We start from the raw sequence: 15543 nt of genomic DNA, 5'->3' as shown, positions 1-15543 counted from the left end.
TGGATTCTATGAGACAATAACACCAATCTCTTGTCTGTGAGTCAGTAACACTGATCTCGTGGCTCAGTGTGGCTGGAGGTGTATTTCTATCAATCTATGCTTCACTAGTACGTTGAGGTTTGAGTTAGCCATGTTGGCCACAGAAGGGTGCTAGGAATGTGTTTTAGAAAATGACTGCGGCTAGAGGCTTACCAGTACCTGTTTTAGGTTCTTTGGTGTTTTAAGAAACAGGACAGCAAGCAGTGCCATGTGGGAATTAGCAATGACAGTGCAACTTTAGAGTCACAGTGTCTGGAAAAGGGTTTAATCTCATAGGAACACAGATCCCATTCAGAGCCTGACCTTTGGCTTATAACCAAAACTACCATGTACAAAATCTGAAATTGGTGAATACCAGTTGTGAAAGATCACGCTATAGGAGGGTCCCAAGCTTTCTAGGTAAACAACAGTCAAGACGATGTAAAGCAAAAGAACATCCATGATGATGGGGTGACTAAATGAATTTGGTTAATCTTGCTTTGAGGCTTCATATAACTTTAGCAATATTTGGGGTTATTTATCACATCTTGTTTTATTCTCTTTGGTAAATAAAAATGCTTCAGTGAGTGATTGATTTTTTCTTTTTTTGCTCTTTGAAGATTTGATTTATTACTGTGGTTTTTCTGTCTGTGTTTACAGAAATCTGAGCAATTTCTACAATACTGTATTACTGTCTTTATTTCTGGGACAGAATACCTGACACATGTAACTTAAAGGAGAGGTTTATTTTGGCTCACATTTTTAGTTCATAATGAGTTGGCTCTAATAAGGAAGGCACTGTGGATCTGGCAGAGGAAAGTTGCTCATCTCATGGCTGCCAGGAAGCAGAGAGTCAAGGGAAGAACAAGGAAGGGAGATAAACCCTTCCAGGTCATGCTTACACTGACCTGCCTCTTCCAACCAGACCCCACCTCCTAACAGTAAGTCAACTATCATGTCTCCACAATCCAATCACCTTCCAAGCACATGAGTCTTTGGGGGGCATTTCAGATCTAAACCATAACAATTGGTAAAGGGACAGTCTGTTAGGTTGAGACCATTTTTGTGGCAATAGGAAATTATCACAACTAGTAAATCAGAAATATTGCAAACTGACTGAGCCCAATATTTGTTTTTATTTTTTCAATTGTAAGAATATTATGTGTTTCTTCTTGTCAAGAATTGGGAAGAACTGTTTTAGGAGTTGATAAAATCATAGGAAATGAAGTCACAGAATAAGTCAGTCATGAATTACTTTCCTCACTTGTGCCTTTAATCTGGCCTGTCAAGTTGATAGAAATTAGGAATTCAGGTTATATAATTATACTTCACAGAAACATATTTCCATGGTCTCTTATAAAACTACTATATTTGCAAATTTTATTCAATTCAGTTTTCATAAGAATGTAAACCTCAAGACTCATCTGGGACTGAAAACCAACTCAAGTACTGCAAAAAAATGAATGAAAACTATGATAAGGTAGTTCCTCATTTAGCTACCATAACTGAGGAGTGAATTATCCTGCATAAGTATATTTTATAAGTCATGAATAGTATTTCTTAAGTTATAGAATCCTAAAAGTTTTAAGATTGTTTGATGGAAAATTTTCTAAAACAGACTGCATATTTCTTTGTTTTACTACTTAAAATAGAAAATACAATGAAACATTCACTCATCTGTTGGATATGTAATAAACACATGCTATGTTCCAGACACTGAGAAACCCACAGGCTATAAAGGAAAAAAAAACAAAGACATTGTCTTGATCCATGGAGGTTATGTCTTGGCTTTTTATCAATGATTCCTTTGTTATTGTGAACATGCATTATACAAGTGATGTTTTCAAATGCTTTTGACCTACTTAGGACTCAACATCTTAATGGCCAATTTTGTAGTGAAATCCAACAATGTTTTTTGTGTCATGATTTCTAATTTTGGAGTCTTATATAGTAAGACTTTCTACATTAGTAAGTCACAAGAATATTATTCTATATTTTCTTCTTTTCTTTCATAGGTTTTTTTAATACACAACTGGAATGTTGCTTTGTATATTATACTAGGCAGTGATTTTACTTTTCTTATTATCAGCTAGTTGTCTTGTTAATATTTAATAATTTGTCTCTTCCCTGTAGGTTTGTTTGTCTGTTATTGTCTCCATGGATTTATTTCTGCATTCTATTCTTGTTCCACTATCTATTGATCTGTCCTTGAGCTTCTACCATATTGTGTTTATTATTCTGGCTTTGCAGTATAATCTAATACCTGACAAGTTGAGCTTCTTTTGTTCTTCCTTTTCAACACTGACATAGCTATTTATGCAATTGTGTTCTGCCTATGTATTTTAGAAAGTCAAGTGCTCAAAAAGTCCTATACGATTTAAATAGAAATTGTATTAAATTTGGAAATTAATCTGAGGATAATTGACATTTTCACTGTAGTACATCATTTCTCAAAGAAGCTGATGTATAGGCTTGATTTATTTAGATCTTCTTTTGTAATTATTTTAAATTTTTTTCTTCCTATAAAGGTCTTGTGTACTCTTTCTTAGGTGAAATCCGAAATAAGGATAGATTTTGTTGTACTTGTAAATGATATGATATTTCTATTGGCTAGTACTGGTATAAAACAGTTCTATTGAATTTTGTAAATTGCTCCCCTTTCTACATTCTTGAGTTGAATGCGTAACATTTGTTTTCAAACTAGATATTACTAAGTACTTGCTTAGCTATATTCGAAAAACTTGGCAGGTAGTATTTCCTTGTCTCTCAGTTCTGAGCATTTTGTAATTTTCTGTATGGTATTCTTTTTAATTCAAGAGTAGCTTAATATTATATTAAGTTTCCAGCCATATGGGATTATAAAATACTCTATTGCTGAATTCTAATTTTACTATATGAGAGAATATGGTCTGAATACTATTGGTTATTTGGACTTTAGCACACAGTTTTATGAGCATTCCATGTTTCCTCAAAAACAACGTGTATTCTTTGTTGGATATAACTTTCAACAATGTCTATTAGTTTGAATTTACTAATCATGTTATTCAAGTCCCCTATAATTTTTGATTTTTAAAAATCTTGATTTAAAGATTTGTGAGAGGGTTGTTAAAATCTGCAATTATAATTTTGATTTTCACTATGTAGGATGACATTATATATATTTATTGGAGATATTCTTGGGTATATGTATGCTCATTATCCTTACTTCTTCAATTTATTATTTCTTTTACAAACATTATTTAACTCAACCATGAAGTTGTTGGGTGTAGGAAAATTCTACATGGTACAAATATGAGAGGATACAGTGACCAATCATACATGAATGAGAAGGTGGTTCATGGATAACTCTCTAGATTTGGTTTGAGAATCTGGGGTGGATATGTCTTAGTCTATTTGTGCTGTTATAATAAAATACTGTAGACAAAATAATGTATAAATAATGGAAATTTATTTTCTTACAGACTGGAGGCTGGAAAGTTCAAGATCCAAGTTTGGCTGTTTGTTGAAGAGTGCTCTCTGCTTCCAAGATGGTACCTTGTTGTTCTGTCCTCTGGCAGGGAAGAATGCTGAGTCCTCACTTAGCAGAAAGCAGAAGGTGAAGTAAAAAAGTGCTTAATGCAGTATAAAGTTTCTTTCTTCAAGTTTTTAAACCCCTTCATGAGAAGGGGTGCTCTCATGGCCTAATCATCATATAAAGCTCTGATACCTTAATACAATCATATTAAGTTTTAGCACCTGAGTTTAAACACATTAAAACCACACTAGATGGTAATATTAATTAGTGCAATAAGACAGATGGAAAGTTTTGAGGACAGAAAGGGGTAGAAAAGTTGGGATGAGCAAAGATTTATTCATTCATTTGTATCTTCATCAAGTAAATATTTACTAAGTGCTTTTTATATCCTAGGCACTAAACTAGGCATATTAAAAAAAATGCTCAGGGTTTGATCCCCAGTACCAAAAAAAAAATCCTCAGGATCAATTTAACATAAATTGTGACTCCAAAGTTTCACCAAAGATTTGCTAATGAAGGACCAAGTTAAAGTGCACATCACGATGTACATATTCGTATGCAAGCAATCGAATGTAGAAGGCTTTATATAGTATACACTAGATATTCAGTTCAGTAAAATCTTCAGTTGTCTTTAGAAAATTCTCCAGTAGTAGGATGGCCTTAGGATAATAGAGTAACATCATTTATAAACTACAACTGTATTGCAAAATAAAAAATACAAATTTATTCTTGTATTTGGAATGATTCTATATGTTAGAATCAGACTGGACCTACAACACATCTTTCTCAAAGATATAAAGCAATGGTCTTCAGGATTCCTTGAATATGTGATTTACCTGGATTCTGGATTAAAAGGCATATTCCTGGACACTTTCCTCAGAGATTTAGGAAGTCTGGAGTGAATGTAAGATTCTACATTTAACAAGCGCCTTAGCTGATTATGATACCAAAACTGTATTTTGAGACATGTTGCTACCAACTCTATTAATTCAAATTACAGCTTGTTAGCAAACAACTAAAAACAGACAAAAACAAAACAAAAACTTACTGCTTTTCAGCTGAGAAAGGGCAGTTGGCCCTTATCTGTGAACTTACTTGGACTTGATCTTGTTTAAGCACAAATTTGCTCCTTAAATACATTTTGGGTATTTTTTGTAATGTGCTAATAGACTAACAGAAATAATCTTCATACATTTAAAAAATATTTCAAGCTACACAGATAGTCTACAAGCTGTTCTTGTTTTTGTACCTGCATAAAGTCTTTAATTTTTACTCCCAGAGAGTCCTCTTTTAGTAGTCTTGGGCTCAGTGACATCCAGGTTCTTTGCTAGCTCCATTGTGAAAGGGAGCATTTTATGGATAGCTTCTGATTTAGGAAAGAGGGTCACGAGCAATCTTTTTAGTTTTCCTTCTTTATAAAAAAGATAAAAAAGTATTTATTTTGACTCTGCCAAAAATTTTGTCCTGTAGAAACTATTAGAAATTTCTGGAAGCATCTTGGGAGTATTCTGGGTGAAAACTCCATAGCCACTCCTTATCCATAGGGGATTAATTTTTTCCTCCCCCACTTAGGAAAAGTATTTCTAGTTTTCTTCTTCCCAACAACTAAAGAAGGTTTGGGAAGCTATTCAACTTTAATAAGAGACTCTATGTAGATTAAGACTTGCTTAAATTCAGAATTGCTTTAGGATTAAGGGGCTCAAATAAAATTGAAAATAAGACTAAAATTGAGCCAAGTTTAAGACCCACAGTATGAACAGTATAACAAAACAATTATGTATTAATAGACATGAACACTCTGGCTATGGTAGGAAAATTGTTCCCAAACTAAATATTCAATAAATACTATAATGATTAAGCATACAGAATAGCTCATTGTATCTAAGCCAGTTAGAAAATTATAAAAATTTATGGGCATGCAACGTATAAGTGATTTTTCATAAAATATCCTGAGTTGACAACTAGATTAAATGGAAAAACATGTAGAAGATTGGAAGAGGGCCATTGTGAATGGGAAAGTACACGCTGAAATAGAAATTAGTGTCATGAAACATGAGATTGTTGGAGGACTTGGATTTAATCCAATAACAAAGAAGAGATTCTTGCTGCTACAAAATGAGAGTTAGGAGATACAGAAAAGGCTAGGGAATAAAGAAGGACACAGAGGTGCTCATGATATCACAAGCTAGGAGCACACAAGTATCAAAACAAAGTTTTGCTATGTTTTGATGACTATATTTAGTGATTAGATCCTAGATTGTCTCATCTGCTGATCTAATAATGCCTTAGCAAAATATCAATAATCTTTGCTCATTATGAATTGTTGAGACTAAACCTAGTCAGTGGCCAGTGATACTGCCCTTCTTTTCTATATATTTATTAACTGCTTGGTTGATTATTCTAGAATTTTGACAGGGATTGAGACTGCCTTTACTGGCTTCTCATCCTTACATTGCATTTTCTCCTTTGCCTAGAAAACCAGAGTAGTATTTTCTGGGTTTAGTCTCCGGTCAGTGGAAAAATGTAGATTGAAACTGTGATTCAATACCTCATAACACTGAATGGCTGGAATCATAAGAATCGATTATAAGTATCAAATATTGGCAGTGGAAGAAGTGAAACTTATATACTGCTGGTGGATTAAAACTACTTTGAAAAATAGTTTAGTAGTAGCTTGAAAAGTTAAATGTATACTTATTATAGGATCCACCCATTCTACTCTGAGGTACTTATCCAAGGTCACTGAAAACATGTACATAAAAAACTTATATGTAAGAGTTCAGAGCAGTTTATTTGTACTGTAATAGCCAGAAACTGGAAGAAACCCTAACATTCATCAATAGGTGAATGGGGAAACTAACAATGGTAAATCTACACAATGAGGTCCCAGTACACAATGAAGAGGAAAGAACTACTGTTATGTGCAACAACATAAATGAATCTCAAAATAAGTAGGGGGAAAGAAAGAACTAGAATGAGAAAAAGAGAATACAACCTATTGTATTCTTTTGAGTCTAGAGAATCTATTGTTTCATAAAAGAGTTCAATGGTTACTAGTAACAGAGTTTGGCATGGAGGGAAAGGAATCACAAAAGGAAATAACTGTTCGGCAAATAATATTCTTTATCTTGATTGTGACAGTGGTTTCAGGAATATATACTATATATATATGTCACCAGCCATCAGATTTCATCTTTAAATATCTTCAGTTTATTATATATCAATTATGCTTCAATAAGACTAAAAAGAAAAAGTAGTACTAGAACCTTCTACCTTTAACATTGGGAAAAGACAAAATACATACCAGAAAGTTTTGTACATATGCTCCGTAACTTGCAATGAGTTTACATCCCAGAAAGCCCATCATGAATTGAAAATACTGTAGGTCAAAATGCACTAAATACCCCTAACCTACTGAACACCATAGCTTAGCAGCACAGCACCCTGTCAACCTCAGTAGTTTCCCCTTGTGATCCTTTGGTTGACCAGGAGCTGCAACTTGGCAACATCATGAGAGAGTATAAGACTGACAGTGCATTACTAGCAAGGAGAATATAAAAATTCAAAGTACAGTTGAATGTGCATCACTTTTATAACATTGTAAACTAAAAAAAAAAAAAGTCCATACCACTTTTAAGTGGAGACTGTCTATGGCTGGAAGACAGAAACGTAAGTGTTCAGGATCCCTACTCAGACTGGCTTCACCTAGATGTTTTGATAACAAATATATAGTTAGTGCCTGGCAAGTAAGTTAAAGTGTATGATGACCATAAGAGTTTTGGTATTGTGAGACCCACAGAAACAGGACTATACATAGACAAGATGATCGCATAGTTAGCACTCAATTAAAAGGATGAGAACCTGATCTGGCGGGAGCTTCTTCACATTAATGACAAACTGCAGTGCTGGGCTGCATAGATATCTTTCTGTGCCCTGAAATTTGACCATTATGTATATAATTGCAATAAAAATAGACTTTTGTGGAAACCCCAGCTCTTATACAACTGCCTTGCCTAGCTCCTTGCATTGATTACCTGCTCTTGGACCCAAAGAATCTTCCCTCCCAGTGGCTCTTAACTTATGATCTGTATTTTAAATGGAGATCCTGAGGCCAGCCAAAATGTTCAAGTCTGAGGCCAGGACCATTAGTATGCACTTTCTTTTTTGTTTTTTGTTTTTTTGGTACTGGGGATTGAACTCAGGACCTTGCACTTGCAAGGCAGGCGGCGGAACCACTGAGGTAAATCCTCGGCTGCACTTTCTAAATAGATGCCATGGGAAAGAAGGTCTGAAGAGTACACTTTATACTCCAGTCAGACATTAAAACGGATGTCCCCATTTCTCCAAGTTGATAGACTATTAAGTCTATTAACATTACCTCAACACTATATCAGTTTATTACAATATAGGTATTGTGTTAGGGTTTGCAAAAGAACAGATTTAACCCAGGACAAATAACTTTATGATTATCTTACAATGTTCACCTACAAAATCAAATGTAGAAGAGTGCAAGAGATTTTTCCACATGCTAGAGATTCAAACCCCATGGTAAGGACTCATGCAAGTTCTTATCAGGAGGCTGCACTGGAAAGCCAAAGGGCTGGTGCTAGAGGCTAGATAATCTGCTCCAAAAGGCTGAAGGATCTGTGCCAGCAGCCTGAGGGATCTGCACTGCAGCCAGAAGACACACTCAAGACGAAAGTGAAGACCAGAGCTTCCCCAAAGAGAACCACAGCCATCCATGGCGACAGCGAGGACCCGAGCTACTCCATCAAAAACAGTTGAAGCTCCTTTGAGGAAAGAAAACAGCCAAGTTTATCCAGGAAAATCAGCATGAAATCTTCCACTCCCGTTCTCCTTTTATGCTGTTGGCAGCAATCCTCAGGTGGGTCTTCCATGTTCCAAACCATACTGACTCAATTCAGCTGGGCATTCTCACTCAAGTTGACCATTAATTAATCCACCACAGGTATGTATCTGCCAACCCCGTGTCACTTCATAAGTAATACATGTTAAGCAATTTGTATGGTTTCATGTATAGAAAAGTCAGTCAAAAGAGAAACACTTTCCATAATATTTATTGCTCTATGGTCAACCTTTGAATGTATGGATAACAAAAATAATCAGCGGCATCAGAGGATAAATCCTTAGTCTACATCTGCTTTAAATTATTCCACAGGCATAATAACTTTGATAAGCTTGTGCACTAACAATTTGACCTCAAATATGGGTTAGTTAAAGAACTAAGCACCCTAAGTACAGATTCCAGAACATGTTAGAAATAACCACTACAAGATGTTCTGGAACTGAGCTATAATATTAGCCTAACAGATATTAGCTGACATTCTTTTATTTGACGAAATAAATAAGGCAGTGGAATTTATTGTACTATTTAGTAGCAGGAAAAAAGGGTGAAACCTGTATAGAAAAAACAAAGAACATCTTTTGCTTTTTATAGAGAGGAGCTGAATAAACACCATAAAATTCGTGTGTTGCTCATCATATTTTGACTTTAGCATCATCATAGACTTCCTTTTTCCTTCCTTCCAGTCCTCTCCTCAGCCAGTCAATTGCAACATCCATATTGAATTTACCTGAGCAGCATCTCTCAGTTTTTTCTCTTCTATTTCCTTGCAGCTGAGCATGGAACATAGCCAGTGGTTATGCAGTATAGGTCTTGAAGTTTGGCCTTCAGACCAGCAGCATTGATATCCCCTGGGAATGTGTTAGACATGGAAATTCAAACACCCATCTCTAGACAATCTGAATCAGAAATTCTGGAGGCAGAGGCCAGCAATCTGGTTTCACAAGCCTTCAGGTAATGCTGATACATGTTGATCATGGAGACCCTGTTCTAACTATTTTTCTAGGTTCTCTCCCCAGCCACAATTATTTTGCCTACCACTTCCAGACACAATTTCCAAAGCATAGATATGATCATATTTCTCCCTAGGGCAAAAACCTTCAACCTTTCTCATTGGTAGTGCTAATAAAATGCAGCACTCACTGAACTCTTTCAATGTTCTTGGCTGTGCAGCTCCCCATTGGGCATGATAGTATTAAAGAAATATGTGATGAAAGGATGTGTGACCATCTATGCTTTTGTGGCATCAAATTGCAATGGTCCCCATCAGTGGTTCTTGGCCCTGACTACATATTATGATTACCTGGGGATTTAGTAAAAACACCCCACACTAGAACTATTAAATAGGGATACCTATGAGTATGGTTTTACATCATATTTTTAAAAGCTCCTAAGGTAATGATCTGAAACTGGGTTTTGAAGCCACCATCTCTATGACTCTTGCCTTCCTGGCCTGTTTCTCTTGAAGCTGGGGTCACTTCGTCCCCAGCTGCAGTGGTAACTCCCCTACTATAGGCTCTAGCATTAATCTTATTCTTAGACCAAAGAATGTAAGAGCCAGCTGGGCTGACTCAGTGTCCTCCAAATGGTGTTTTTACATCTACTGCCTAACTAATGTCTTGAGTTTAGAAACCTCCCTGACTTCTCTATAGTCTACTTGGTACACAGCAGCCAGAAGAATGAGCTAGTTTAAGTCTCAGACAGACCATGGCACTTACTCTGTTCAGAACCCTCCTTGAGATTAAAAGCAAACATTCATACAATGACTTGTTTATCTTTGTCTTCCCTCCTTCCCTATACCTTACACATCTCTTCCCCCACTGGTTTTCTGGCCTCGGCAACTATTCTGACTCTAGTTAACTTTGCTCTGGCCTCACTGACTTTCTTGTGGTTCCTTGGGTCCACTTGAGGCTTTGAACTTTCTTGTTCCTGTGTCTATAATCATCCTCACCTTTCTATAGATCATAGATCAAATATCATTTCAGTAAGACCTATTCAAACCAATCTATTTAAAATTGCTGATGTCTTGCTGCTTCTTCTTTGCTTTATTTATGGTTTATTGTCCACCTCTAATTGCAAACTCCATGAGAAAGGGAGTTATGTCTCTATATTCTGAATATACAATGCTTAGGACAATACTTGAGACATAGTAGGTGCTGAATAAATACTGATAGAATGAATGAATGGTTGACCCCTATGGTCAGGCTTCTAATCTCACAGTCCACTTTATAACTTGAGCCTCTGTCTTGTCCTATATGCCCACCTTCCTACCTAGGTGAGCCCTTTGCTTACTCCAGGCCAACTGGGCCAGGATCCTTGTCTCTGGCCATACTTTGTAGGGGCCAAATAGCTGTTCTGAGCACCAGCAGAGCTGAGATATTCATGCCTGCTGCATGTCTCCCAGTCCTACCTTTGCCACTGCCTCTGTTTTTCTGTTAGCTCAATGGCACATCCCAATCTTGACAATTTTCTGTCAGTTGCCTATTTCTAGGAGCCATAGATGTCTGTCCCATGCTAGTGGAGGACACCTGTGGGGAGGCCTATTGTCCACATTCTTATTCCATCATATTTATCTTTTGAGCTCTGAAGAGACTGTTTCTCTTTCCTTTTCTGACAAGAACTGCTGTGAATTAAAATCTTTCAATCAAGATAATTGTTCTTTCTACATATCTGCGCATCTATGTATCTATCTTCCATGTGTCCTGAATGTGGGATCTGAGAACAGGGGTTTTTCTCTATTTTTTGTTCTTTGCTGTTTCACTGGTTCCTGGAATAGTGACATACCCATTGGAGTCACATGATATACAATGATTTGTTGAATGAATGAATGAAGGATTGTCATTGCATTAAGGATAATGGTGGATAATTTTGCCATCACTGAGTCCCCAAGTACGAATATTAAGAAAATCAACATAAACTAATGATTCCATTTGAAAGAAGTTATAGAGTGAATGCCATGATTATTGATTACATCTTTGCTGTTCAAATCCATTGTTCTTTGGTCTTGAAAAGGGAGTAAACAAGAAGAAAATAAAATTGTGGATAACTCACTAGAAATGCTATTAAAGGTACAAAATAACAGATGGAACTTCAGAGTCATATATCACAACATACACAAGAATCCATTTTAAAATTTGAAAACTTGGCATTGGGAAGTTTCAGAATATCCAGATGTTAGATAGGATGTATAAACATTGTACAGTGAACATTTTTATTTTTCATAGTGAGAGCAAGGCTTAAGGCAGTTAGAACAATAGTGAAGCAAGCTATATTTCCTTGTGAGGAAAAATAGCAATTTCTCGGCCTTTCTAAGATAGGAAATATAGAAAATATCTCAGGGCATAACAACCTTGGTGAGAAAACTTTAAGATCTCAAAGAGATGCCTGTACCCCCATGTTCATTGTAGAATTATTCACAGTATTCAAGATGTGACAACCACCTAGATGTCCACTGAGAGATGAATAGATGAAGAAAATGTGCTGTACACATACAATGGAATACTATTCAATCTTAAAAAAAAGAAAAATTCTGCAATATGTCATACATGGATGAACCTTGGAAACATTACGCTAAGTGAAATAAGCTAGGCAGAGAAGGACAAACACTGTTTGCTTCTGCCTATATAAAGTGGCTAAAATAGTCAAATTCAAAGAATTAAAGAGTGGGATGTTGCCAGATGCTGAGGAGTGAAAATAGTTCTTAGTCAATGAGTGTAAAATTTCAGTTTGGCAAGATGAACAACCTCTTAAGATTTGCTGTACAATGCTGGACCTATAGTCAATATTACTGTGTGGACTTAATTTGTTAGAAGAATACTCTCATGTGTTCTTACCATTATAAACTAAACAAGGTTTAAATATGCACACAAAGAAGAGAAAGATCCCAAATTTCAGCAATGTCTATGTGACTCTTGGGAAGATTAGTGGGTCCAGGAAGGCAAATTGCCCTTGGCCATGGCTTCCAGGCATCTCCCACCTCTTAGTCTCTTCATCTCCTGACTCTACTGAGGGCAGGAGAAATATTGTATTTAAAATATAAGTATAAAGTATTTAGGATAAGCATGAGATACTAGATGTCCTATATTATTATTTGCTGAATCTGACAATCCTATTCCTCGTATCACCTCTGAAATAATTATAATTTTTGTGCTGTAAGAGGGTTTAGTTAAGAATAAGCAACACTAAAGAAAATTGTAGGAAGTGCTTTCACACCCCCTTAACTTACCATCTTTTTCACCTCAGTAGCCTGCAAAGCCACTTACCACACTGGACCTCAAATCACCACTATTTGTGGGGCTGTTTCTCTCCCAGTATTACTAAGCAGGTGGGGGTGAGGAAAGAAAGGGTTAGTTCATGGTGGTTTATTGAGTGCCTTTGCAAGGATGCTCTATCTGTTGGAGGTTTTAAGCCAAACTGTACCACACTTAGAGGGGTTGGGAATGGCACAGGAAGGGTGTTTTGGGGAGGGATGCTCTGGCCTGAGTGGGAAACAGTTAATCCTCAGGGTTTGCAGATCTTGTATTTTGGACTTCACCTATTGTTTAAAGTCTATTTGTAATCCCCAAATTGAGCTGGGGATTTAGCTCAGTGGTTCTGCCACCTGCCTCGCAAGCGCAAGGTCCTGAATTTGATCCCTGGTACCCCCTCAAAAATCTTGTGTAACCCCCAAATCAATACTCATGGTGCTTTCTTGGTCAATCACATAAAAGCACAGAGAGGCAAAAAGTCTGAGTAGCCTAGCACACATGTTCCCACTACAGCTCCAACCCAGTAACAATATACCTTCTTGTTTCAGCTCTTGTTTTATAAATAAAAAGTCTTTTTCAAAGTGTATTTAGTGCCATTTTTTTGTTTGCATTTTTGTGTTTTCTTTGATTTCACTGTTTAAAATGGCCACCAGTCTAGTTCTGAATGACTGCCTGGTGTTTCTAAGTACAAGAAGGCGATAATGTACCTTTCAGAGAAAATATGTGTGTTTTATAAGCTTTATTCAGGCATGAAGTGCTGTTGGCCATGAGTTCAGGGTAAGTGAATCAACAATATGTATTAAATTAGGTATTTTAAAGCAGAAACAGACACAAAACAAGAATACGTATTGTTCTGTTGATGAAAATGTTGTGAACACAACCCTGAAGGAACCTAACTTGCATTTCCACTAGGAGCAATGGTCAATCTTCATTTCAGTGTTTGCAAGGACTCCAATAGAACTTAACTACGGTGAATAATGAGAATTGACCCATATCTTTTAAATACTTCTTATGTGTAGGATTGTGACAGACATTTCAGCAGGCAGGTATGGACAACTTGGGAGTCATGGAGATGCATTACTGAAATGTTTCTCAAAAGAAGGAAAAACCTGGCTGATTATATTAGGAAAGGGAGAGGGGGATGCAAATGGAGTTGCTAGTTCTCTATACACCAAAGGGGATCCTTTTGAGAAAATACCAGCGGCAAGCTTTCCTGCTTCTGGCATTTATTTTTCCTTTACAAAGTTAATTTTTATTCTCACTTTTCAAGAAGAAAGTTTCTTGGCAGCTGATAATGGTACTTAACGGGAATTTATTTTGGGATCAGATATCTCTGCACTCCGCTCTTAGAAAACCCAAGCAGGCAACTAGCAGTGGATTGCTTCAGAACTTGACAACCATAAGGTTAAGATGTTTCTTGAGATTTTCAATAATGTAGTTAGAGAAGGCCAGAAAGAACCAATTTATCGATGTTAGCCCCTTTACCCCATTTTGTCCGAATGACTCAATCATTGTGCTGGATCTTGTTTCTTCTGGGAATTCTAAGGGGTGTTAGAATGAAATTACTACCACTCAAACATTTTGTTCTTGTTGTTTTTGAAGGAAAGCCTTGTCCAAAAGGCTTCTCTTTTCTCCTTTCCTGGAGTGAAATACAGAGATCTTTAAACAAAGCTGGATAGGTGGCTTAGAAGATGTTCCTCCCATCGAGCCTTCAATTTTTTAAAGTATCTATTACTGAGAAACAGGCTTCTCAGGTCCTGGCTGGCTATGAAGTGCTTAATAACCAGCAGCTCCATCTTTGAGTTCTTTCCTGCTGTGTGTCAGACTCAGCTGGCCCAGCCCAGGAGGATGGAGAACTGACTTTGCTGTTTTTCTGCTTCTTTGCTCTACTCCCCTCATTGAGTCAAGGTCCCTGGTTTTCATTCTCCATCTTTCCCACTTTCATTTTCAGGAAAAATCACCAAGAGTTTCTGAGAATATAAACTGGTGTGGACATTTTGTATGATCAATCGGCAATGTCAATCAAAATTTCACAGGTACTCAGCTTTAATCTATCAATTCTGCTTCTAGAAATTTTATCCTACAAATAAATGTACAAAGATATAGGTATAAAAATGCTCATAAGGTGTTTCTAATAATAAAAACAAAATGACCCCCCATAAAAAACTTAAAGACAACTTTCAATATCATATTTGAAACCCATTAGAAAGATAAAAGCATATCTCTGTGTACTGACCTGGAATATCTTTAACTTTTTATCAATGATATACGGCAAGTTAAAGGAAATATGTAATATAGGCAAATTTGTAGAAATGAAAAGAAAATGTGTGCACAAAAAATGTATAAAAGGATAATACCAATCTGTTGATAATAGTGATCTTTGAGGCTATTTGAATTTGGTATGAGGTGGATGGGGAGTGGGAGAACAGTTGGTGGCTTTTACTTTTTATTTTATATATATATTTCATTGTTTCTTTTGTTATAATACACATGGATAATTTTATAATGCTATAGCAATTTTTATGTCTTATTTTTATTCAGAGAACTCGTGTGGAGAGGCAATGATTACACCATCATTTACCTATTGAGTCACCTCAGGTGATATTGTTGGGCTGCAACACTCAAGTATGCTGCCATAATCATCCATTTTATTGATACGGGATGGATTTCAATTTTTACACCTCATATTTAGTGTTGCCCCAGTACCCTGTTTAGGTCTGACATTAATTAACTGGAGCCCAGGTATACCTAGTCGCCTTTGGCCTAAGAAAAACTTTACCTCATTGTGTGGCTAGAGGCTCAGCCTCTTGTTTCTCTCACTAACCTGAAACTAATACATCTCACAATTGCTGACAACGTTAAAAACTAATTGTCAACACGTGAGTCCAGTAAACAGTTTC

General features: G+C 36.4%; 1 long non-coding RNA gene across 1 annotated transcript; it reads left to right on the top strand.

Annotated features, from left to right (window-relative positions):
* Window positions 1–3477: 3477 nt before the first annotated feature.
* On the top strand, window positions 3478–15507 carry LOC147827917 (uncharacterized). Its single transcript, XR_015451656.1, has 3 exons — window positions 3478–3613; window positions 14595–14679; window positions 15185–15507. It is a non-coding gene; the product is annotated as an uncharacterized LOC147827917 (long non-coding RNA).
* Window positions 15508–15543: the final 36 nt, after the last annotated feature.

The sequence above is a fragment of the Heterocephalus glaber genome, unplaced genomic scaffold, assembly GCF_053883595.1.
Source record: "Heterocephalus glaber isolate CG9 unplaced genomic scaffold, H.glaber_assembly_v1.0 deba00001429, whole genome shotgun sequence".
NCBI lineage: Eukaryota > Metazoa > Chordata > Mammalia > Rodentia > Bathyergidae > Heterocephalus > Heterocephalus glaber.
This window is presented reverse-complemented; position numbering and strand designations above follow the sequence as displayed.